Below are 25,047 nucleotides of genomic sequence, written 5' to 3'. Positions count from 1 at the left end.
CACCAAAAAGCTTCTGCACATCAAATAAAACAATTAAAATCATGAAGAGAAAGCCTATAGAATGGGAGAAAATCTTGGCCAGCTACTCCTCTGGTAGAGGATTAATATTCAGAATATGCCAAGAACTCAAAAAACTTAACACCAAGAATAAATAAATAAATAAATAAATAAATGGGCAAAAGAACTAAACAGAAACTTCTCAAAAGAAGAAACACAAAAGGCCAACAAACATATGAAAAAAAAAATGTTTAACATCTCTAACAATCAGGGAAATGCAAATCAAAAAGTACATTAAGATTTCATCTCCCTCTAGTCAGAATGGCAATGATCAAGAATATGAACAATAAATGCTGGCAAGGTTGCGGGGAGAAATGAACATTCGTGCATTGTTGGTGGGACTGCAGGCTAGTAAAACTCTGGAAAACAGTATGGAGATTTCTCAAAAACCTAGGGATGGAATTACCATATGACCCAACTATCCCACTCCTTGGTATTTTCCCCAAATCAGCATACTACAGTGACACAGCCGCATAAATGTTTATAGCAGCACAATTCAAAATAGGTAAATTATGGAATCAACTCAGATGCCCATGAATAGATGAATGGATTAAGAAACTGTGGTATATATACACAATGGAGTTCTACTCAGACATAAAAGAGAATAAAATTATGGCATCTGCTGATAAATGGATGGAAATGGAGAATATCATGCTATGTGAAATAAGCCAAACTCAGAAACTGAAAGGTAGAATGTTGTATCTCATATGCAGAAATTAGAATAAAATAAAGGAACAGGAGGTGGGGAGAGAAGGATAGTATAACATAAAGAATCAAATATAAATTAATAGATGAGTGAAAGGAAATCTAGTAGAATAGAGGAAGGAGAATAGGAGAGAGGAGGGAGAATGGGAGAGTAAAGGGGAAGAGAAAAGGGGGATCATGAATCAAAATCAATTTTCATGTATGTATGAATTTGTAAGGATGAACCCAACTACTATGTATAACTATAAAGCTCTGATAAAAAAGGAGGAGGAGGTAGAACTTTTCCTTTCCTTATTCATAACTTCTACTTGCCAAAGGGAGATTCTTCAAACTGTTTTTAAATTTTTGTTTGGTTTCAACAGAAAAGATTCAGAATCACTCTTACGTTTCTGTGGCGAGATAATTGGAATCAAGCTCCCAGAAAATTTACAAGTAGGATAGGATAGCTTCTATCTGTGAGATAAATTATGGTAAATTCTTTCTCAGGAGAGAACGCAGGAAAAATTTCAAGAACAAGCAGAAGCCCATTTATCTGACGAAACTAATGACCTGTGGGTTATTGAAAGATCATGTTGAATGAAGAACTAATAAAAATGACTTTTACTTTTGAAATAGATTTGAAAAAATTAAAGTGGCACATACCATAGAAACAACCACTTTAAAGTGAACATTTAATGGCATTTCATATATTCACTATGCTGTACAATCACCACCCTTATCTATTTCCAAACCATTTTCATCATCCTAAAATAAAACCCTGTATTCATTAAACGGTATACCCCATTTCTCTCTCTTCCCACAGATTCTTGTCTCTGGCAGCCACCAATCTGCTTTCTGTCTGCGTGGATTTATCTATTCTATATATTTCACATAAATGAAGTCACACAATACGCGATCTTTTACATCTGGCTTCTTTCATTTAACATGTTTTCAAAGTTCATCCATATCATAGCATGTTTCAGTACTTCATTCTTTTTTACAGCTGAATAGCATTTGTTATGGCTTAGATATGAGGTGTCCCCCAAAAAGCTCAAGTGTGATAAATGCAAGAATGTTCAGAGGCAAAATGATTAGATTGTAAGAACTGTTGCATAATCAGTGGGTTAATCTATAGATATGGATTAACTGTGTGGTAACTACAGGCAGGTGGGGTATGGCTGGAGGAGGTACATTACTGGGCACTTACCTTTGGTTTTATATTTGGTTCCTGGTGAGTAGATTGCTCTCTGGCTTTTCTGGCTGCCATATCCTGAGCTGCTTTCCTCGGCCAAGTCCTTCTGCCATGATTGATGTTCTGCATCATCTTAGGCCCAGAGCTATGGAGTCAGTCATCTATGGACTGAGACCCATGAGCCCCAAATAAAACTTCCTCCTCTGTTGTTCTTGTGAAATCTTTTGTTCACAATGATGAAAAAGCTAACTAAAACAACATTCCCCTGTGTGGATACATGTCACCCTTTGTTTATTCATCCACTGATGGACATTTGGGTTGTTGCTACCTTTTGGCTATTGTGACTATTGCTACTATGAACATTAGTGTATATGATTTCTTTGAGTATCTCTTTTCAATTCTATAATAATTCTGTTTTTTTTTTAATTTTGTTTACCTTTTCGAGAGACTGCCAAATTTTCAAAACAGCTTCTGCATTTACGTTCCCAATAGCAGTGTAAGAGGCTTCCAATTTCTCCAAATTGTCACCAATACTTGTTTTGTCTTAAAAAAAAAAAAAAAAAGATATCCTAGTGGTGTGAAGAGGTATCACATTGTGGTTTTAATTTGCATTTCCTAAATAACTATGATGTTGACCATATTTTCATCTCTTTCTTGGACATTTTATATTTTCCTTGGAGAAAAATCTATTCAAGTCCTTTGCCCATTTTTGAATCAGGTTGTCTTTTTGTAGCTTGGGTTAGAAGAATTTTTTGTATGTTTTGAATACTAGGCCCTTGTTAAAACACTTAAAAGTTGGAAAGCATTTAATAGTTGCTATTAATGATCATTATTATTGTTACCAGAGAAAATTCAAAGATCCTTCATAGAAAGCTGAGACTATTTATTGTGATCATTTTATAAATATTATTTCTATGAATTCAGATTACCATATATTCAGATTTATCATTGTGCATATCTTTTACTTATTTATCCATTGTATTCCCTGCTAGAATGAAAGTTTCATGAAGGAGTCATTTTTATTTATTTACTCTTTGGCCCACTGTTCTATTTCAGAACCTAGAACAATATAAGACATATTTCTTGATTAAATGAAAGAATACATTTCTTTATGAAGCAGTAAATGTGCTATTCGTGCTTAAAAAGCATTCATTCAGATGGTGGTAATTTAAACACCTAAGTCTATAGGTTTTTCCAGTAGAAAATTTTGTGTGAATCCTTAAATGAAACATTTCTATTATGAGGAAACTTCCCAGACTAGTTTGGGGTTAAAAGGAAGTCAAGTTTAGGAGGAAATAAAAATTAAGAAAATTTCATTGAGTTCTCAAAATCTGTTTTGATTTTAAAGTTTGAGGCTATTATCTGTATAATAACAGATAGATCCTAAATGGGCTAATGTAATATAATAAGGAAATAAAGTATCATTCTTTCTTTTCTAAATAAAACAGATTATAACAGATAATCCTATTGTTTATCAAGATCTGATTTCAAGTTTAGCCATGTGACATGCTTTGGCAAATGAAATGTAGTGAGAGAACTGGGTATCATTTCTAGGAGTATTTAGTTGCTGGTGCTTAGCTTTCTATCACATTTTTCCCTTATAATGAAGATTACCAGAACATTAATTGAGGTACTATAATATTGAAGTATTCTGGGATGCTGAGCTGACACAGGGAAGACAGCTTCTCCAGAGAACCTCTTAGAACTGTAGTTGACTTCAGTGTGTGTGTGTGTGTGTGTGTGTGTGTGTGTGTGTGTGTGTGTTTGTGTGTGTTACTTTACTGGGGATTTAACCCAGGGGCCCTCTACCACTGAGCTATACTCCCAGCCCCTTTTTATTTTATTTTGAGACAGGATCTCACAAGTTGTTAGGTTAACCTGGAACTTTTGATCCTCCTGCCTCAGCCTTCCAAGCTTCTGGGATTATAGGCATGCACCACCATGGTTGGTTTATAGTTGACTTTATAAAGCAGTAAATTAACCTTTATTGATTTGGGTACCTGTATAAGATTTTGAAATTGTGTGTGTTACAGCTTTATAATATAGTCTGTAGTTACTAATATAGATGTTAACAAGATTTCACCCTACATTTTAAATGGAAAGTTAAATGAAAATTTATATTTGCAAAATTTTCTTAACAAAATACTATTTATATGGAAGACAAAGTTGTGTATAATCACCCAGTTTTAAAAGTGAGATTAGTATGTTACAGACGTGATATTGATGGATTTTAGGTTCATTTACATCAACCTCGATTCTAATGTAAAGATAAACTTCAACAAAGTTGCTTCTGAGATATTTGGAAATAATTATTCTGAGTTGCCACCATTAATAAAGCTTTACATTTTTTTGAAGATTTCTGCCTTTCATAGAGATGTCTTCTCCAATTATCTCTCCAGATATAGATTATATCTATTCTTTGAATTGTTTCTTTTTGGTCATTGGCACACTCTACTCTCTTGGGCGATCATTTTTTTTTTCACTGAAGAATGAGAATTTGAAATTGTAAAGCAAGTATTTACAGTGAAACTCTAAATACTTGTCTCACATTTTTGGAATAATTATTGGTGCTTTGCTAGAGTAAAGCACTAAGGTTGTGTATGGTCCTTTTTGAAGAAAAATTTAAAAACTTAAGTAGGGGGGGGAATGGGTAAGGCGAAGTGAGTCATCCATGAAATGAAGATTTATTTAAATACTGTTATCTGTGATAAAGGAAGCGATATAGAAGTGTGGTATTTCCCAGTTTTGCCTGTTGTTTTCTTTGGTATTCCATTAACATTGTGGGTGGGAGGTGCTGGAACCATGTAAAAAATAAAGAAGTGAAAGGAAACAACTTTCATTTTTCATGGCTTTCCTGCATTACCTACGGAGGGCAGCAGCTTCCACGTTGGTTCTGTTCAATTCTATTTGACAAATTCTTGAGAACCCCCTAAGTTCCTGCTATACGATGAACAAAGAACAAAAAATCCTGTCCTTGGGGAATTTACTTTCTGGTTGTATTGATCAACCTTCTGAGAAAAATGTTATTTTTTATTATTTTCTTTCCTCAATTTTTTGCACATATGCCAAAAGTAAACCTTAGTACAAATAAACTAGCCGTGAAGGCCTAAAAGGAAGAATCATCTTCAGTTTTCAGGGACAATTTCATTTAGTTTTATCTTAAAATATTCATTTTAAAAGTACATACAAAAATTGAAACCCATCAGGACAGGTTCTGTCGATTTGCGTGATCCAAGCTACTTAACTATCCTGTATTTCTATTTTTTTACCCAGGTGATCAGATCTTTCAGGGTGAAAGACCTCTCCAAACAGAATGGGCAGTCTTCTCTTTGAAAGTCCATAATGCTGTCTTGGGCACCTTACAGACCAGGGAGAAAGCCATTTTCTCCATACCCTGCTTTCTAAAGAGGGTTTCTTTTCGTAGTCATGGTCTTTTTTCCCCTACAGTGGCAGTTCCAAAATTGTACTCAGTATGCAGCGGGTGGGGGGGTGATAGGAAGGAGGGCAGACATTTGAAAAGGGGCATGGGCACTTAACAAAAACTCAAGGAATCCTTCAGAGTCTGTGTCAGAAAATGTGGGTAGGGAAAAACCCAAATCCTCAAGTCGTCTGAGGCCTCCATTGCAGCAGGACAAAACCACTCCTGAGTGTCTAGGGGCCAGTACCTGGCCTCTGGTTAAAGTTGAGCCTGTGCTTAGGCAAGAGAGGCAGGAGTTGGATAAACCACTTGTAGGGTCTGTTCCTAACTACCCTGGTGGGAAAGGGTGCAAAAGCATTCACGAAGGAGCTTAATATATTAACCCTGGAGGAAGAACCCCGGCTTCCCCCAACACTCAGTTTCTACGGACAGGGTCACCGTCATCTTTCTTAAAGCTTGGGCGGAACCTATAAGGCATCCTCACACAGATCTAAAGCCAACCAAGCAAATGACGTTCCCAAACCTCCCCAACACTCTCCATCGGGTTCTAAACGCAAACATCGCAGCCGAAAAGAGGCTGCACAAGTCACGGAGAAAATTAGGCTGCCCTTTTCCATAGCGATAATCGAATTAGCCTCAAATTAAACGTGAAATTGGGCCTCGCTGGCTGTGGGGACAAAGCCCCCATTGTCCTTCTGCTGGGGTAGCGACGGCAGCGATGCCCACCCCGACCAGCCAGTCCCCGCCGCTAGGGACGAGGTCCGGGCTGGGCCGGGGAAGAACCTCGGCTCGGGAAAGCATGGACGCGCCCAAGGTTGGGCTCCCGAGCCGAGCAGGCTCTGGGTGGGCGGCTTCGGGGCTTCGGGTCTGTAAGCCGGAGCTGAGGGAGGACTCCAGGCAGGGAGGGAGCGAGAATAGAGGGGGAGAGTACGGAGGAGGGCGTGCGGGAGAGTGTGTGTGCGCGCGCGCCCGCAGTCGGAGCCCGCGTCGCGCCCGCGCGCTCTCTCCCCGCCCTTCGCCCCCTCCCTACCGGCTTTCTCCTCCCCTCCACCCCCCGCCCCTCGCGCGCCCGTCCAGCCCCCGGAATCAGTGCAGCTGTTGCCGTGCAGGCTGCGGATTCCTCCAGTCCCTCCCTCGGCCGCCTCTCCTCCCGGAGCGAGCGCGCAACCCCGCGCAGCAGCGCCCAGCGGTCCCGTCCTGTGAGCCCCGGCCCCAGCCGCGGACAGCCCCGCGGAGTCGCCTCCCGGCCCACCCGCCCGGCCGCCGAGGAGCGGGAGGAGGACGGGACCCCGGCGCCCCCACCCCATCCCTGGAGGTAGGTAGGGGGCCCGAGGCAGGAAGATGCCAACTCACTGGGGCTGCCTCCCGGGCAGGCTCCGCAGCGGCGACGGGCGGGCGGAAGGAGGGGCGCGGGCCCAGGGCCGAAGGACGCTGCTGCCCGCTGTTGCCCTGCGCCCGGGGAGCAGCGTGGGGGCGGGGAGGCTGCAGATACCGGGCGGGGGCGACGCGGGGAGCCTTGGTCTCCAACGCTTATTAGTACTCGGGTGATGCGGGGCTGGGGACGGCGGGCTCCGCAGTGTGGCGGCCGCAGATCAGCGGTGCGCACCGCGTTTCCTGGGCCCTATCCCCAGGGCAGCAGCGCCGATTCCTCCTCCTAATCTCCTCCTCTCGACCCAGTGCAGCGGCCCCTGGCACGAGGGTGGATACGGAGGGGCCACCGAAGGGGATGTTTTCAGGTGCTCTCCCCCTGGCCTGGCGGGTGGGGAGCGGGGGCGGCGTTGACAGGGCCCGACTGTGCGCGTAACGGTGCCGGGGATGCGGCCAGGCGTGGTCCTGGCTGCGCCGCGCTGCAGCTGAGCCGGAGGCGGCGGCCGCGCGGCCCCCTCCCGCTTTCCCGCCCCATCCTTGCGCTCACCACCCCCTCCGCATCGGCCACCCGCCCTCCCTGCTGTCCCCACTCTCCCAGGGCTGGGCGTGAGCCGCCTCGGGGCTCCGAGCCGCCCGCGCCCGCCCTTCCGCGCCTTCCACCCTCTCTTCAACAGGTTTGTACCGGCGCGGGGACCCTCATGCCTGCCTTGGGGAGGTGGGCTGGCAGACCTTCTCGTTGTCACCCTTTATATCTCTATTTTGGAGGGGGGGGGCTTCCCTTTGTTTTTGTGATAGGAGAGGTGCCAGGTGGTGCCATCAGATGGGGTGGGGGTTTAGTACACAAAACGTTGTCCATTATTTTTCCCGTCAAAGCCAGAGCAGATACTGAGGAGAGGGCGAGTGTGGGGGTACTTCGACAGAGGAGGAAAAGGGATTCGGTGGGATTTATTTGGGCGGGGATGTGCGTTTTTGGCAAGATGGATGGCTCGCGGTGCCCTCGCCGTGATGCAGCACAATGCAGCAGTATCGCAGCTTCCCCTGGTTTTCGCTGGCGGGGCTTGGCACGGCCACTCGGCGCCTGCGGCCCCCGCCCGGCCCCACCCAGGCCCAGAGCTGCCCTTGGCCGGCGCCTGGAGCTGCTTCTACCTTGTCATGCTGCTTCAGCTGGATGTGGCTGCAGGAGGACCAGGTCACCTAGGTGGGAGGGGGAGAGAGTCTTTTTTTTGGGGTGAACCCTCCTGTCTCACCTCTTGGCTGTGCTCGGATGCAGGGGCGCCCTGCAGCACTAATGCAGGCCCAAGAAGCCGGCGAGAGGTTGCGGACCAAAGTCTGATATCCGACTGAGGAACCAGAGCCTTAGGGAGGGGCTGCAGAAGGACAGGGCCCAGTGGTGTGCGGAGGCAGTGGTGCATTCAGGGTGGCAGTCGCAGCTTTTCTGTGCATCACCCATAATCTGTAACCACAACCCAACTGTGCATGGATTTCTTCATTCGTGAAAAGTTGTTTCTTAATTAGACCTTAACAGCTCTGACATTATTTCACCTCTTCTGTTTTTGATCAGTACCAAGAAAATGAAAAATTCCTATAGGAAACCATTATTTTAAAATGAAATAATTAATACATCTTAGTTCTTAGATTACTGAGAACATTTGTAAGGATTTTAGCATTCGGTAGGTTGTTTCAAAAGGAGTTTATGTTTTTGATGGATAGTAAATGATTATTTTAACCTGTTTTTGCTTTGATTTCATCACTTTTTGTGCAAGTTAAGTACAACTACATATTTGGATTCTTTTTAAAGGATTATTAGGGTAGATGAATGTCATGATTGGTGATAAATTAGTATTCATACTTGTATTGATTTTAATAGTCAGGTTGTCTCCAGGCATGACCAGTGGGATTATGATGGTTACAGGCTGCATGTTTGTTTATGTGTATTTTCGTTTTTGTTTTTTTTTTTTTTTTTTTACAGATGTGACTGAGGCGGGGGTGGACAAGGGCAGACTATCAGTGGCTCTTTGGCTGAAATCTCAGCCAAATCTCAGAAGGAAATGGTTCCTAATGTTATCTGTTTAAGTCTGTGCTAGTACACAGGACATTTCCCTTCAAAATGTTATTCCTATGTTTCTCTTATTCAGCATGGATGGCAAATGGGATATATTTTCGAGGTCATCCCAGGCTCCTAAAACATGTAGGTGAAAAAGGAAATTTCAGTGTACTAACTGGAAGGGAAGGTCAACATTTCAAAGCCAAGGGCGTGTCTGCTTTTAAAAAACAAAAATCTCTAATGAATCTCAGTGCAGAACACAATTGCATGTAAATTTTGTGGCATATGTGCATTATTTTAAGTTTCTCTAAAAGAGGGCTGTTAAAATATGGAACTCTTGATTGGTGCTTCATTATTGTCCTGGTTGTATAAAATGGTATTGCGTACATGTGTGTAAAGGTTTTTTTGAGTATTGTTTGCATGGATTATCCAGGCGTTTTGGATTTACTATGTTGTAAGAAATATCCTGTGTTGATGTCACAGGAGGTTTAGCTGTTCTGACTTACACACCAGGTGCAGGACTCTGTTGAGTTAAGCTCTTCGTAACTCTGTTGTCCCTTGAGTGACCAAAACCTTCATCTGAGACAATGAGAAGTGTTGGGTCAGTGAAGGAGCTGCTGTCCCTTGGTGGACTTCCATGGTTGAGGCCTGCAAAAAGGATTTTTGGGGGCAGGACTAGTAACAACTCTGTGATGTTCTGGGAGCAAGGAAGAAGACCTCACTTGCTAGTGACATATCCTGAGCAAAAGTCTGGCATTGACAGAGCTTCCTGTAAGAGTTAGTTTGGTTACTTTGTCCTAGTGTATAAAAGTCTGACTTTCCATGTGGAGGTACTATTTTGAGGTAGAAGGATTTTACAGCTACTAACCAAGAGCATATTTTTATTTGTTTGTTTGTTTGTTTGTTTTGAGATGGAATCTTGGTATGTTGCCCAGGCTGGTCTTGAACTCCTGGGCTCAAGTAATTCTCCTACTTCAGCCTCCCTATTAGCTGGGACTACAGGATTGTGCTACCACATTGGGCTAAGAGCATATTTTTAGAGATAATCTTGAAGCCCAATTTAAAAAAAAAAATTCTGTTTATTTTTTACATGTAGTGATGTGATTCTCTTTTAATTATTTTGGGTCCTGACCAAGATCTTTATTGTACTCAGGCTTTATTTAATGTTCTGTGAATTTCCTTATGATAGCCCTGGTTTCTTCTGGCTACACTATTTAGAAGGCAAACCATCCTTCCATGAGGAAAGGACTAATATCCTTGCAAGAAAAGCTCCTTCTGTAGCTCTGTAGATCTCTTTTTAAAGTTTTCAGTCTTTGCATTTTCTTAGAGCTAGTTTAGCGCTCTGTTTTTCTGGCAACATTGTAGAAGTAATATCATCAATCTTTTTTCTACTTTGGTGAGCAAAACTAAGTTATTCCAATCAGATACACCCATATTTCTGTTTTTAACCATCTCCGGAAAAGGTATTTTCATAACGTCCCTTGCTGTCATATGAGGTTCATGGACCACCAACATTAGAATCACTGAGGAGGTTTTTATAAATGCAGATTCTTAAGCCCCACTCCATACCTTCTCCATCAGCCTCATCTTTTAGATAAGATTCCTAAATGATTTGTATGAACATTAAATTAAGAAACTGCTCCACTCTTTCAGTTAAGAAAACTCAATATCAAAAAGATTTCTTTAGATTAATCAGTGTTTTAGGTTCTTCTATCAAATACCTCTAAAGTTGAAAAAGTCTCCCCTCCCCAGTAAGGCACTAGTTTAGTGCAGTAGAGCTGAATCAAAGTATTTTTCTGACTTGCATTTTTAGATTGATGTTATAGTTCTAAGATTCATCCATTTTGCTTTAGTTCATTCATTTTCGCTGCATAGAGTATTCTCCCATAGCTTATTTATTCTTTTTGCTGTATATGGAGATTTGGGTTGGTTCCAGGTTTTTTAGTACTGTAAAAGGGCTGCTGTGAGTGGTTTGGTACAAGTCTCTTGGTACACATGTGGAGACACACACATTCTCTCTCAGGAATGAAATTTGCTGGATCACAGAGCATGTGCATCGTCAACCTTAGTAGATAATGCCCAACTGTTTTCCAGAGTGATTGTACCAGTTGTGTTCCCATTAGTGGTGTGTAAATGGTCCACAACCTTGCTGGCATTTCATTTACTCAGCTTTAATATCTTCTCCAGTTTCTGTTAGTGAAATGTTATTTCAACCCTTTTGTTTGTAACTTCCCTGAATATTGAATTTTGTAATGTTAATTTATATTATCAACTATTTGGGTTCCTTCTTGTGTGAGGTGCCAGTTAAGTCTTTTGTGTTTTTCTTTCTGATTTTTTTTTTCTTACTGATTTATAGGAGTTCTATAGGGAGATTGCCTATGAATCCCTCCCTTGTAGATAATATGTGTCGTAAAAACTATCTCCTAATTTGTGTTTGCTGATTTTGTGGTTTCTTTTGATGAATAGTCATTTGTAGTTTTTTTTATTTGTCATTTATAATTTTAGTAGAGTCATAGTCAGTTTTTGTCCTTTAAGCTTGTAAAGATGATTTTGTTATTGCACAAAAATTTGGAAAGAACTTTTGTTTTGATGCCAAAAGATCTAAGCCTAAATCCTAATGCCATTGTACACTAGCCTTGTGTGACTACAGCTGGGTACTATCCTTGGATTGGTTACTCCCATGACCAGTTTTTTCCTCAGAAAAATCAAGTATTATGTACTTCCTTATGTTGTTGTTATGTGACAGTAGTATACAGTGCCAGGCACATAGTACATGCTCAGTTAATGGTTCTTTTCCTCTTTCTCGGGAACACTTAATCTATATGAGCCACAAACCCATTTTGGTGTGCTTTGAAAATCTACCTAAGCAGTTTTATATCAGAAGAGCTATTAAACAGCTGGTTCTAATTTGTTTCTTTTTTTAAAAAAAATTTTGTTTTTAGTAGTACATGGACACAATACCTTTATTTTATTTATTTACTTTTATATGGTGCTGAGAATTGAACCCAATGCCTCACATGTGCTAGGCAAGCACTCTACCACTGAGCCACAATCCCAGCCCTAAGTTCCATTTCTTAAAAGTCTCTTACCAGTGGAATTTATGTTTTAACATAGGCTGTAATGACCACTTGCTAGAAACTGAAACCCTTCATCAATTTAGGTTCCAGTACTTAATAGTAGTATAATTACATGTATTTATAAGCATTTCTTTTTTACAAGTAAGCATTTATACTGTTAATAATCTCCATTTGTAGCTACTCTGAGTTTACTTTGCAATATTATTTTCAGTTTGATAAATAATTATTGGATACATTCTCTTGCCAGGATTTGAAGTTGTAGTAATGGTGTGGGCTGGCCTAAAGTTGAATAAGAATTAGTTCTTGAATCCAAGAACTATATATATGCTTTACTGTACACAGAAGATAAAATACTTTTTACTTACCACATGTGTGACTTCAGCAAACCATTAGCCCTCTGGCCTTAAATCTAATTTTTTATATAAAATGAAAAAATTTTATAAAAGTAAATCATAGTGAAGGTTAAAACATGGCACATATATCACTGCCTCCGGTTCCTGGCAGATATTAAAAATTGATCATGGGGCCAGGTGGTGGAGTGGCACATGTCTATAATTCCAGCAGCTTGGGAAGTTGAGGCAAGAAGATGGAGAGTTCAAAGCTGGCCTCAGCAAATTAGTGAGCCTGACCAGCTCCCCAAATAAAAAATAAAAAAAAAGACTGGAGATGTGCCTCAGTGGTAAGCCCCTGAGTGGTACGAAAGAAAAAGAAAAAAAAAAAAAAAATGGTCATGGGCCAGATGCTGTGGCACATGTCTGTAATGCCAGCTACTCAGGAAACTGAGGCAGGAGGATCGCAAGTTTGAGGCCAGCCTTGACAATTTAACAAGTCTTTGTAGCAAAAAATTAAAAAGAACTGGAGATGTAGCATGTGCAAGGCCCTGGGTTCAATCCCCAGTACTGGAGGTGGGAGTGGAGTGAATCAGTTATGGTTGTGTTTTTCCACGGGGCTGAAGGAGAGCCTCAGAAATTTTTTCAACATTGTTCTAAGCAGAAACTACCCATCGATTAAGTGTGACACTCAGGATTTTGTTTTGTTTTGTTTTGTTTGTCATGCTGGGGATGAAACCCAGGGTCTCGGGTTCTGTTGTACCCTCAGGCTTGGCACTCAGCTTTTAGATCCTGTGTACTTCTAAATTCTGTGATTAAAATATTTGAATAACTCAAGACATTGACAGTTTAGAATACAGTGAGACAGGAAGGCGCTACAAGCTAGGAGACAGGAGACAGCTGTTGGATGAGGGAGCAAGTCCTAGGGAATTGAGAGGAAGGGGAAAGATGAGGCAGGGGTTGTCAAAACCCAGCCCCCTGCCAACAGTGGTAGGGTGAACGAATAGGAGACAGACCTAGTGGATGAGGAGCTAAGGAGATATAGGTAATTCAAATGATGACAAAGAGCCTGGCTGGTGATGACAGAAGTGGATGGGTAGATATTGGGTGTAAAGTTCGAAGTTGCAGAGCCTTCAGTGAAATATGATGGTGAGGCCTTTGTTTGGAGCAGTCCCGGAGTTCTGCCCTCTGCATTCTCCCAGCCTACACTTTGTGACCCTGGGTGAACTCTGTACCTCAGAATCTTCACCTGTAAAGTGATGGTGATGACGCTCTCGGTTACGATTACTAAAGCTGAATGGGCCAGGCATGACAGCACACTCCTGTAATCTCAGCTATTTGGGAGGCCAAGGCAGGAGGACTGGAAGTTCAATCCTCTTTGACAAGTTAGTAGGACCCTGTCTCAAAATAAAAAAGTAAAAAGGACTGGGTATGTCCCTCCAGGGTAAAACACCCTTGGGTTCAATCCCCAGTGGCACCCCTTCCCCGCAAAAGCTAAATGAGATAATTTAGTACCTATCATAATAAATGTTAGTGATTATAAAATATGGAATTTTTGCTTAGTTTTTCTGTTTCTTTCGAATAAGTTATTCAATTTGTTCAGAAAAGATACACTTTGGCAAATAATATTAGTCATTTAAATAACCAGAAAGAAAAATCTGATTAATATATAGGATTTTTTAGAAAAACTAGAAAGCATTAAAATCTTTGTATTTGGGGAAGGGATATGAGCAGAAAGCTTAAAAGAAATCAAGGAAGCAGATCATTATATTAAACTGTTCAAACTCAACAGTATATGAAGCACAAATTAAAACAATAGATTAACTTCTCAAGTGATTATGTAGGGACTGGGGCCTGGGGATTGAACTCAATGGGAGAGCCCTTGGCTCGCATTTGCAAGGCCTGGTTTGATCCCTAGCACTGCAAAATAAATAAAATAAATAAATAAAAATTAAAAATAATGGTGTTGGTGCTGCTGTGAGATGGAAACTCTGTATCACTTGTTACTCAAACATTTGGCTTACTACAAACAGTGGAAAACAATGGGTTATATGTGTAATGGAAACCTTAAATGTTTATACTTTTTTGGATTAAAATCCCGCATATAGCTTTTTAACCTAAATAGATAAATAAGGACAGAGGTTTTTAAAACATGGATTTTTTTTTTTTTTAAAGTAACACCAGTCTTGAACTTGCAAAAAATTGTTTTCTACTAGGGCATAATTAAATAAATTATATTATAAATAAAATTATTTTATTAGTTATAGTGCTTAAAATAGTGGTTTAGGTAGAAAACTACTGAATGGAAAAATGCTGACCACATGATATCCATTGGAAATACCTATATGCAAAGCTGCATAATGCAGTATGACCCCAGTTACATTAAATAAAAGTCTGGAAGGAAATACATAAACATATTAATGGTTTGTTTTGGGTGTTGGGTTGATGGGTGATTTCCTTTCTTGTATGAAAGAAAATTTCTATGACTTAATGTTTCTTATTTCAAATTTTGAAATATTTTACACATACAGAAAGGTTCAGTAAAGAGTATAATAGCTGACATTGAGAACCTTTTTAAAAATTTTATATTTTGTTTAGAGATAGGGTCTTGGTATGTTGCTGAGGCTGGCCCCCAACTCCCAGGCCCAAGTGATCCTCTTGCCTCAACCTGCCCAGTAACTGAGACTACAGGTGTGCACCTCTATGCCCAACAGGACTTTTTAAAAATATAATCAAAAAAGCCGTGAACATTTTAACTTTTGAAATAGAAAGAAAAAGTAGATCTGCCCAATTCTAGATCATTATGAAGGAACTGTTTAAAATTTCAATTTCAAAGGACTGTATTATCTGTACTTCTCTGGACTTTTCTAAGAGCAGTGGTAAGATGAGTAAGAATCTTAAGGTATAAGTGAGAGAAACTAGGACATTGGGACTTACTGAAATGCTAGCTTCATTCTCTACACTATCCTATGTCAGCTTAAACATGGGGAGAAGTAGGAGTCTTTAATATTTCCAGTATGCAAACTTGAGGAATTCTATTGATATGCGTGTTTTCACTTTTGGAAGCCCAAACACTGCTGCTGATTTCACAACCATTAAACCATTGTATTTCATTGAAAATGGTCAGAAATATAGATAAAATACCAAGTGAACATTTTAAAACAAAAGTTACTTAAGATTTAGATATATTTTCAATGAATTTTCTCAGCATTTGGGAATGTTATAGGCTAAGATTGGGAAGAACTAATTTTAGTGATAACTGTTCTTTTTTTGTAAGAAAATTCTTGTGCAATGTTATATGTTAACATGTAGATACATGATGCATATATATCATGTTTGTCTTGTGTGTGTATCTGTGTAATAATCTCTATCATGAAGGGAGGCAAAGGGCTATTTTAAGACTTTTCTAAATGGGTTATTATTATAGGGCCATATTTTGAAAGTAAATCTCGTGAATGTGTCAAATTGCCCTTGATGTTTGGGAGGGCCCAGTACTTTTCTGTGGTTGGGGTTGCTGACTATATCAGTACTTTATAAAGTGCAAGCTTACAAAATTGAATTATTTACTTCCATGAATTTTGTTTTTGTGCCATGAACTTTAACTAAATGGTTGTTTGAGGAATGTTTCAAGGATTAATTGTACTTTGAGATATGAAAGTAAGATGTTGGTCTGAAGGTGTAGCTTAGTGGTTGGGTGCTTGCCTAATATGTGTGAGGCCCTGGGTTTAACTCCTATACTACAGAAAACAAAGCAAAATAACAACAAAAAAGGAAAATCAGATGTTATAATTTCAAGATTGCTTTAAAATTGACTCATTTATAGAAGTCAAGATTCTATTCTTAATAAATTCACAACTGTAAGTACCTGAATGATTTTTAGAACCACTGGGTGTTCTGCTCTGGAATCTACAGTTCTCTGCTAATTCTAATCTGTTTTTTCCCCACCTGTGGTGCTGGGGATTAAACCCAGGATCCCTTGCGTGCTAGTCAAGAACTCTACCACTGAGCCATATTCCACATACTAATTTTAATCTTTTACATGCAAATTTGAAACCACTATTTATGTAGCAAAATATGTATTAGAATACAACTGTAGATTTTTACCCAACAAATCAACCAGCATGAAATTTAGAGTGGTATTTAAATATAATAGAATTTATTATCTTGAAGTATATATGTAATTTGCTCAGTGAAGTATGTTTAGGCTTAGAAAGGTTTGTGAGCCAGTTAACAGTGGTTATCTCTGGGGACGGGATAGAGAAGGTTTTGGCATCTCAGTATTTAGTCTTTTCATATTTTCCAGATCTTGAGAAGTATTTAAAGTCTTGGTCTTTATCAAAAATATCCTATCATTTCAGAGCAAATTTCACTTTAGCTGGATAAAAACTAATAAATAAAATAATCAGCTAAATTATTTTTTTTCTACCAAGAACTTACAGAAAATTAGAATTAATATTGAAAATACAAAGAATACTGAAATTTTAAAAGAATTTTTCCATTCCTTGATTTAATGTGCATTTAGAGAGAGCTCTGGCATTTCCGTATTTCCGTGGAGTGTGGGAAAAGATGTAGGAACTGGGCCACGAGGGAGCCTGACTAAACCATTGTCCAGGAGGACATCAGCCTCTAATGGCTATAGCCTTTGGCTCTGAATGAAGTTTCTTCGTGTTTCCCTACTCTCTTGTGTGACTGGTTCAGAGATAATTTTTGTTCTAGTATGTTTGCCTCAAGGCCAAATCTGAATGTTGAAAGACTGAACATTTTTCTGGAATGTTCTTCACCAGCTGTATGGCCCTTTTCCTCCTGTATATTATTTACTTAAAGGGAAAGGAGAACCCAGATTCTTCCCTAAAACAATGCTTATTTATTTTGCTCTGTAACATGCAAACATTTTCCTTTGTATTTTTTAACCTGAAGTATGGGGGAACTTTCATAGTGAGTCCCAGTAGTTTCCATGTACCTCCCCGCCTCTTGTGTTGGAGATTGAACCCAGATCCTTGCACATACTAGGCAAATAAATGCTTTACTTCTGAGCTGCGACTCCTGCCCCACAATAGTCTTAAAATGCTCATTTAAAAAAATCACTTTAGGATTCCTGAATATTTGACAGTGTCTGATAGTACGTATAGTATATGTGTTCTGTGAGTGTGTGTGTGTGTGTGTGTGTGTGTTTCATGGATGGTTTATAAAAATATATACCTTCAGGCATAAATTAACATTAAAATCATTGTAACAAAAATACAAAAAAAAGTTCTTGAAAAGATCTTCTTTTATTACCAAAATAATAGATGTTTTTTGTAGCTCATGTGGAAAATAAAGATGAACACAAGAGTTGGGGTGTAGCACAGTGGCTGAACTCCTGCATGTGAGCAGCCTGGAGTTTAACCCCCAGTATTGCATATAAACAACAACAAAAAGAGCTGAACACAAAAAGAAAATTAAAATCCCTAGGTATTCTAGGACCCCAGCAGCAGGCAGTTAATATTGGTGAATGTACTTGAAGTCTTTCCCCCTTCTGTGCATATTTCTCATCTTACCATTATTATATAATAAGGGTCAATCTTCAAATCTTATGCTAAAAACATAATGTTTTAACAGTCTATATAATCATATGTTGATGTTTATCACTCTTCCAGTTTATACATGTAGCATGGCAAAACATAAAATCTGATTACTGGTTATAGTTAGAGCTGTCACATGAATACTGTTACCCTGAGCTATTTAGAAGTGAGGAGTATTAGAGAAAAATGGTGAAAAAACAGAATCCCAAATTGGTTTATTATAGATATTTCTTCTCTCTGAATAAAATCTTTTTGCAGTGGAAAAATACCAGAAATTAAGTTCTCATTAGATAATGTGTTGTGTGCTTTCTGTTTTGTTTTGAAAGGAATTCCCATCAGAGTTGGATTGATTCCCTTGAGGAGAGATCTCTGTATGCTTCGGACAACATCTGATTTTACTTTGTGTCTTCAGATTTTAGAGAGTCTTTGAAATAGCTACCCCATAATGTGTCACAAATGGAATGGATGTGGTTATTATAATCTTGGTTTTTCAGTGTAATAAATTTTACTCAGCTGGGTTTGGTTGTGATTGTCAAAAGCGTAGACTAGAGCTTAGCTTTCTTAGGGTCTTTTGTATTATCTGAATTCTTTAAAACTCTAACTTTGGTTCTAGAATAGCTTTCAAGAAGAAAAAGCAATATACATATTTGAGTATGCAAGCCAGTTCTCTAATTCCTAGGCCATGGGACAATGCAAGTGACAAACTGACCCTTCTTTGTTTCCTTGATTCTAGTAGTTGGGCCCTTTCTGAGGTAGGTACTGAAAGGATTTCCCCACATACGGAGGGAAAAGAGAATAGACACCCCCTTTCACTGGGAGAGAAAGAAGACCCTTTCCAGCAATTTCCATTGAGCACTTTGAGGTTGTTGTTAGTCTCTTTTGAGATGGTGGGCCCCTGGGAAAAGTGGCAAATGGTGTTCTTGGGTTAAACACTACAGGGCAAAGGATAGCTCTTGTGCTAGTTGAGAGGGAAACTTTGAGCTGGGCTGGGTGATGGAGTTGGGCTGCACTAAGTGGGCTTCCTTTCTCCAGATAAAGGAGTCTTCAGAAGCTTCCAGCCTGATAGGACCCATTCTCGTTGCCGGGGGCGGAAACGCGTCAAAGGAAATGCTTGATGGTTATTGTGCTGGGCTGTCTTGAGCCTGGGTTGGAGGCCTCTTGACCTCCAGGCAGCTGCAAATGTTGGGCCTTGACACTTGAAATGGCAGTGATCCCAGGCAAGGCCCATGGGGTCCTGGTGGCCCAGGTTAAGGGAGGGCAGGGGGCTGGAATGTGGCCTCAGCTGGACCTCTCACTGGATGAGAACACCTGTCACTATTTTGGGAGGTGAGTGGTGACCAGAGGTATTAGTCAGGTGATTTTTCTGAGAGGGCCCTGGTCCTTCTCATAGCAGGTTGACAACTCTGCTTGCTGCCAGCTGTCCTCAAATTCCCAACTTATCTCCTGGGGGTGGAGCAGAGGAGGAAGTGCCTCAGTCCTAAAGCAGAGAGATTTGTGTGCCATTTGGGAAGGAAAGAAACCAGCACACACCTGCATTTTATTTTGTTTTAAAGGTAGGGTTTTCGTTTGTTTGTCTATTTGCTTGTTATAAAATCAGTACCCACTACTAAAGGAATTCCTGAGTTTCCTCCATACTAGTTAGGATCATTTCTCATTTCGAAAGACTTATTTTGCTTTCCTAATGAGAGTTCCTGACATGCTAAACACCAGGTTTCCTCCTAGCTCTAAAAATCTCATTGATTGTTAAAGTGTAAAAGTTTAATTTGCAGGCTGATTTATCCTTTTGTTTTGAAAGATTATTATTTTTGTCTTCTCATTTGAATTTTTTATATGTATTTTTCTGGCTTTATAGAATTATTTAGTGTGTGTTTGCTTGCATTTTTTTACTAATATTAGTATATATTTCCCCTGGACTACCCTCTTGTTAAAGGAAACTTATTTACATGAAATAAATATAATTTTAGTGGGTCATGCTTGAGAACTGCTTCTCAGTCTTTTCTACTTTTAAAAGAACCCCATTACATAAATGTAAAGAGTATATGGATAGCTGGCCTATCTCTGGAATGTTGTGCAGCTGTGCAGAGCGAGCATGAGGCTTAAATGTGCTAATTAAATATGTTTTTAGCAAGAATGGAATGTAACAGCCAGTGGTTAACTATTTCAGTTTGCTTTTGAAGATGACTTTTTTTTTTTTTTTTTTTGGCCAAATATTAACACTTAGAGAGTCCTCTGACTTTTAGAACATGTATTGCTATGTTAAATTGTTCTTTTCTCAGAGGTAATGGAGCTCATTTAATACTGGGATTATCCTTTAAAATACGCCCCATTGATAATGTGTTTTAAAATGTAGGCAGTGGTGGCATGATTAGGGTTTAGCATCTGCAGTCCAGGTTCCAGGTTGCCAGGTGTCCTTTTTGGGAGGATTTTATCTTTTTCTCCTTTCCTATCAGTTCTTTAGTTGATAAATATTTAATCTTTCTTTGAGAATGAAGGCACAGCATTTCTCCCCAGTTTGACCAATATTCTGCTAATTTATTTTGAGGACCAACATGAGTTGGATCCTTTAGACCAAGCTGATGTGGTGGTCTGATTTTTTTTTTTTTTTTTTTCCCTTAGTCAGACATTATGCAAAGTGACCTGATGGGAAGAAATGGCAGGTTGGTTGTGTAGTGTGGCAACATCTTACTTGATATGTCTTTAGAGATAAATGGGATGTGATTCCAGCAAGGCTGTGCATAAAAAGTTGGAATGTGTTGGAAAACTGCCAAGAGATTGGGAGCAAGCTGTGTGACAAGCACTAATGCAGCCTGGACCTGCCTTAAAATAACTAGCTGCAGGTTAACAAAAATATTTGAAACTTGTCATTTCACTTGAGCAAAATTGTTCCTCTACATGTATTACTAAGACATGGACATGATTGCTTTCCTCTTTATTTCAGTGTTGTTTTTGTTTGTCTGTTTATTCTAACAGTTAAAAAAAGCTTGTAAGTTTATGCACATAGTTCTTTTATAACATCTTACCTTGCATGGCTTTACTGGACTAATTAGTACGGCATTATCCCAAACTTCACTTTTGACTCCTCCATCCCACTTATTTTACTCACTGAGAAATATGCCCTTTTTATGCTTCAATTGGGGCTCTGAAGATTTAAAACAAAAAGTCCTGTATTTTATGTTTGATGGGCATTTGGACATGGATTATTGATGTTTGACACCAAAAAACTGTAGAGGCGGAGTAAGAGGCATTGAGAACTATCCTGTGGAACCAAATTGTTCACTTTTTTTACTTCTTTTTAAAAAATTTTTTTTAAATATATATTTTTAGCTGCAGATGGACACAATACCTTTATTTTATTTATTTATTTTTATGTGGTGCGGAGGCTTGAACCCAGTGCCTCACACATGCTACACAAGTGCTCTACCACTGAGCCACAACCCCAGTCCCCTTTTTTTAACTTCTTAGGGTCATTGTTGTTTCTCTGTAGTACTTGATTCTTGTGTGTAATTGATTACCTTCCTAACTGTGGTCTCTCAATTCTTTTCAATAGAAAGGGAAAATTTTAAAGTGAGATAGTATAAACAAATCAAGTAGGGGGCAGTCTTTGGGATAGATTCTGTATAGTTATAAGCCTGATGGTGAGGTGATCACAGTTGGGGGTTGGATACCTTTAGGATTAAGGCAAACAGTTAATTAGTTTGGGCTCTCTGAAGGTGAAATGTTAAAAATAAACTGCAGTATTTGGATTAATAAGTGAAAATAAAATAAGAACCAAGGATTTATATGTCAAATATGATTTGAAAACAGTGAATTAACTTTGAGGGGCTTAAATACAAACCAGGTTCCAATTAAGATATCTTAAGAGCCAGGTACACTACTGTACACCTGTAATTCCAGTGGCTCTGGAAGCTGAGACAGGAGGATCATGAGTTCAAAGCTGGCCTCTGCAAAAGTGAGGTGCTAAGCAACTCAGTGAGACCCTGTCTCTAAATAAAATACAAAATAGGGCTGGGGATATGGCTCAGTGGTCGAATGCCCCTGAGTTCAATCCCTAATAACTGCCCCCCACCAAAAAAAAAGATGTCTTAAAAGAAAATCTAAAAGACAGCATCAGTAGATGTTGTAATTATCCCATAACAAAGTCCATTAAGAATTTGGATTTATGGCTGGGGATGTAGCTCAGTGGTAGAGTGCTAGACTATTATGCATGAGACCCTGGGTTCAATTCCCTCTACTGGAAAAAAAATTGAATTCAGAAAAATGGCAATAATTTTATAACTTTGTAGAGTATCATGCAAATGGTCGGGTTTTTTTTTGTTTTTTTGGTTTTTTTTTCTGGTCACTTTCTTCATATTTTTAGTACGTTCTACCTAAATTTGCATTGTCACTTTCAGTATATTATATACCCCAAAGGTCTGCTCATCCATTTCTTGTATAGAAACATTATTTCTGGCTCTTTGTAAGTGACTTATGCAAAGATTTTTCATTTATAATTATTATGCCTTTTGGTCAATAGAGTTGAAGTTGAGCATGTTTTAGATATGTTTTTAGAGTATGTAAGAAACATTTTATGTTTTTACAGCATGGAAAAATATTTTGTGGAAAACACATGTAGATAGTTTCTTTAGATGTCTTAATGTTTTCATTTTAGGTGGCAAATGAATTCTCTATGATATTGACATGTTGGAAAATTTCTTTATTGAGCTTATGCCTTCTACAGTTCTTAAAATTTTTTTTCTTTTTCTTTGATATATGTCCCATATTTTTGTTTTGTTTTTTAACACATCTTTGGATACTGTAACTGGGAAATTAGAGTTCAGAAGACATGAACTACAAACTACCAATTCATTTTGGCTTTGCATGCCATTATCTGATTTACTCATGTGAAATTATTTTGGTTAGTTTTCACCTCAGACCATCCTTTGATTAGAATATGTATCCCCTTAACCTTGAAAGAGAGTTCAGTCTAAGATGAGCAGGCAGAAAATTAGATATTTGAATATCCCTTTTCTGAATTATTGTCTGAATTAGAAAAACATTCATTTTTAATTTTACACACGCATATTGGATGTTATCTCTCTTCTCATCTGTGTGTCCTGTTTTGACACAAGCTTCTAAGACAAGGAACAAGGAAGCTTAGCACTTAAAATATTCCAGACATAAAAATTTATGGAATTTGGTTATATATGTTGGGGATTGCACAGAACAGACCCAGGGTTTTAGTTGGCTCTTTGTGCAGTGTGAAGGCAGATGGAAACTTCACTGAAATCTGCCGCAGATGGCAGTGGAGTGGACAGGTGAGGACCACGTGGGAGTCATACCATGGGTAGGTGGAGTAATGAGCTGGTTTATGAAATGCTAGCCATTTTAGATGTTTCCACAGCTGTTGTCAGTTAGCTGAAAATAAATTGAACTTGTTGGTATGGTATGAGTTTTGCTGTCTGAATAGTTTTAGATAAAATAATGCTTCAGATGCCTAAAAGATGTGTCTTATAACATTATAATTTTAAAAATGGGGAATAACCTAAATGTCCACTTTGGTAAGTTAGAGGATGGAATGTATGGAGACAGTACAGTGTCGTAGTGAAGAGGACTGACCCTGGAGCCACATTGCCTAGGTCTAAATCCCAGCTTTACCATAGACTCACTTTGTGACCTTGGGCAAGTCACTAACCCTTATTGTCTCATTTACCTTATTTGTAAACTGGGGATAATCGCAGTTTAGACTATATACGTTTATTGTGAGGATTAAATAAGTTAATGTAAGTGAAGTGGTTAGACTTATGTCTGACATTATGTAAATATTGTGTTCGTAAAATAGTATTATGGAAAATCTAATCATTTGGGAAAGTTTTTAACGTAAGGGTAAAAAAGCAGAACACAAGATTATATAATGGTAAGATCTTAACTATATAGAAAAATACATAAAAGATAAAGAAACATGGGAATACTCCAAATGTTAAATTTTGGAGGTGGGTAGTGGAATTACTTTTGATTTTTATTTTTGTCTCAGTGCTTCTCTGTATCTTCAGTATTTTACAATAAGCTTGTCCTTCCAACTTTGAAAAAGTAAATTTTGGTTTGAGGAATACCTACGTGCTTTGTGAACAACGATCAGGTTGATCATTAAGAGCATTTTATTCTTTATAGGCTCAGGGCCTTCTATCTGGCACCAGTTTTGCCTCCTTTTGATTCTGCAATGCTTTCACGTTCTTGCATAGTGCCTCAGAAATGAAACTCAAAACTTCTTTAAAAAAAAACAAAGTGTAATTTAGATTTTCCCACTAATTCCAACTGGTAGTGTAATAAAAAGAATACAGAGAAGTAGGTGCACAACTGCCATTTGATGTGATCATAAGCAAATTAAGAAATCCATATGACCTTAGACAAATTATGTAATAAGGTTTTGGTTTTCTGATGGAAGAGATGATACCAGTGCTTATGGCCTCCCAGCTATCATAGCGTCAGGATTAAGTGCAGCAATCAATGCACAGCATTTCTCAGGGTCTGGCACAGTTCAGGCCCTCAATGATGTTACTGTCCTCACTGCCTGCTCCCTCTCCCCTTGGTCACTTCTAGCTTGTCACCAAATACAATGGTGTTTGATTCTAACTCACTGATCCTCAGTGCTTGATTTAAGATTCTTTAGACCAAAGTGGCCTTGTTAAAAAGTGGTCATTGTTCTTTTGTGCTTATTCTGCTCTTTCTCTGTCCTTGACATATAGCTATATGTATATATGTATATGTGTGTGTCTGTATGTTTTAAGAAAAATTCTTTTCCTCACATGGTGTATCATGCAAGAGTCTGGTGCTAGAGTAGCAACAAACATCTCCAATATCTCAGTGGTGTTGTCTCACAACAGTGTATTTCTCACTCGTGAAATATGTCCCAGGACAACAGAGTCCCTGCCCCAAGTTTCTTTACTTTGGCTAATGGGATGTATACAATTGTATTGGTTGACCAGAACTATCCACATGCCCCACCCCACCACAAGGGGAGCAGGCGGAAGTAATCCTCTCATGTGATCAGCGTCTGGACATGCGTGATCCTTAGAAGTTTTTAGTTAAATGTAAATAACAATGTAGACAATATGGTCTAACTCAGTGTTTCCCACTAACTTTTTTGAAGCACTAGTTTTGCAGTATTGTTGACATGTGTTATATATAAAGGGCATTTCCTGGTCAAATAAATTGAGACTGTGCCTGGCTAAGTAAAATGTAATAGGCTGCTTAAGCTGAGACTTTATATTCTAATAGGCCTTCTGTGTGGGGAGAGTGGTATTTTCCCAAGCTTACCTGACCTTGGAATTTTTACTTTTG

The 25,047-nt window shown here is 39.1% G+C and overlaps 1 protein-coding gene and 1 long non-coding RNA gene across 4 annotated transcripts in view; one reads left to right on the top strand and one right to left on the bottom strand.

Moving 5' to 3' along the window:
• The window catches only part of LOC306643916, a 29,010-nt gene extending 21,962 nt beyond the window's left edge, over window positions 1–7,048 (bottom strand). Inside the window, exons 1-2 of the long non-coding RNA XR_013759121.1 lie at window positions 6,705–7,048; window positions 1,949–2,101 (exon numbers count right to left, since the gene is read on the bottom strand). This is a non-coding gene — a long non-coding RNA (uncharacterized lncRNA). The remainder of the gene's footprint in view (window positions 1–1,948; window positions 2,102–6,704) is intronic.
• The window catches only part of SPTBN1 (spectrin beta, non-erythrocytic 1), a 181,037-nt gene continuing 162,515 nt past the window's right edge, over window positions 6,526–25,047 (top strand). For 2 of the 3 annotated variants that reach the window (XM_079110171.1, XM_079110174.1), the window contains exon 1: window positions 6,526–6,666. The gene's annotated coding sequence lies outside the window, so the exon portion shown is untranslated. Of the gene's footprint in view, window positions 6,667–19,126; window positions 19,284–25,047 lie in introns of those variants that run through there. The other variant, XM_079110172.1, reaches the window with a different exon arrangement.

This window comes from Sciurus vulgaris (assembly GCF_902686455.1).
Source record: "Sciurus vulgaris genome assembly, chromosome: 14".
Taxonomy (NCBI): Eukaryota; Metazoa; Chordata; class Mammalia; order Rodentia; family Sciuridae; genus Sciurus; species Sciurus vulgaris.
Note: the sequence above shows the minus strand (reverse complement) of the source record. Positions and strands in the feature narration are given on the sequence as shown.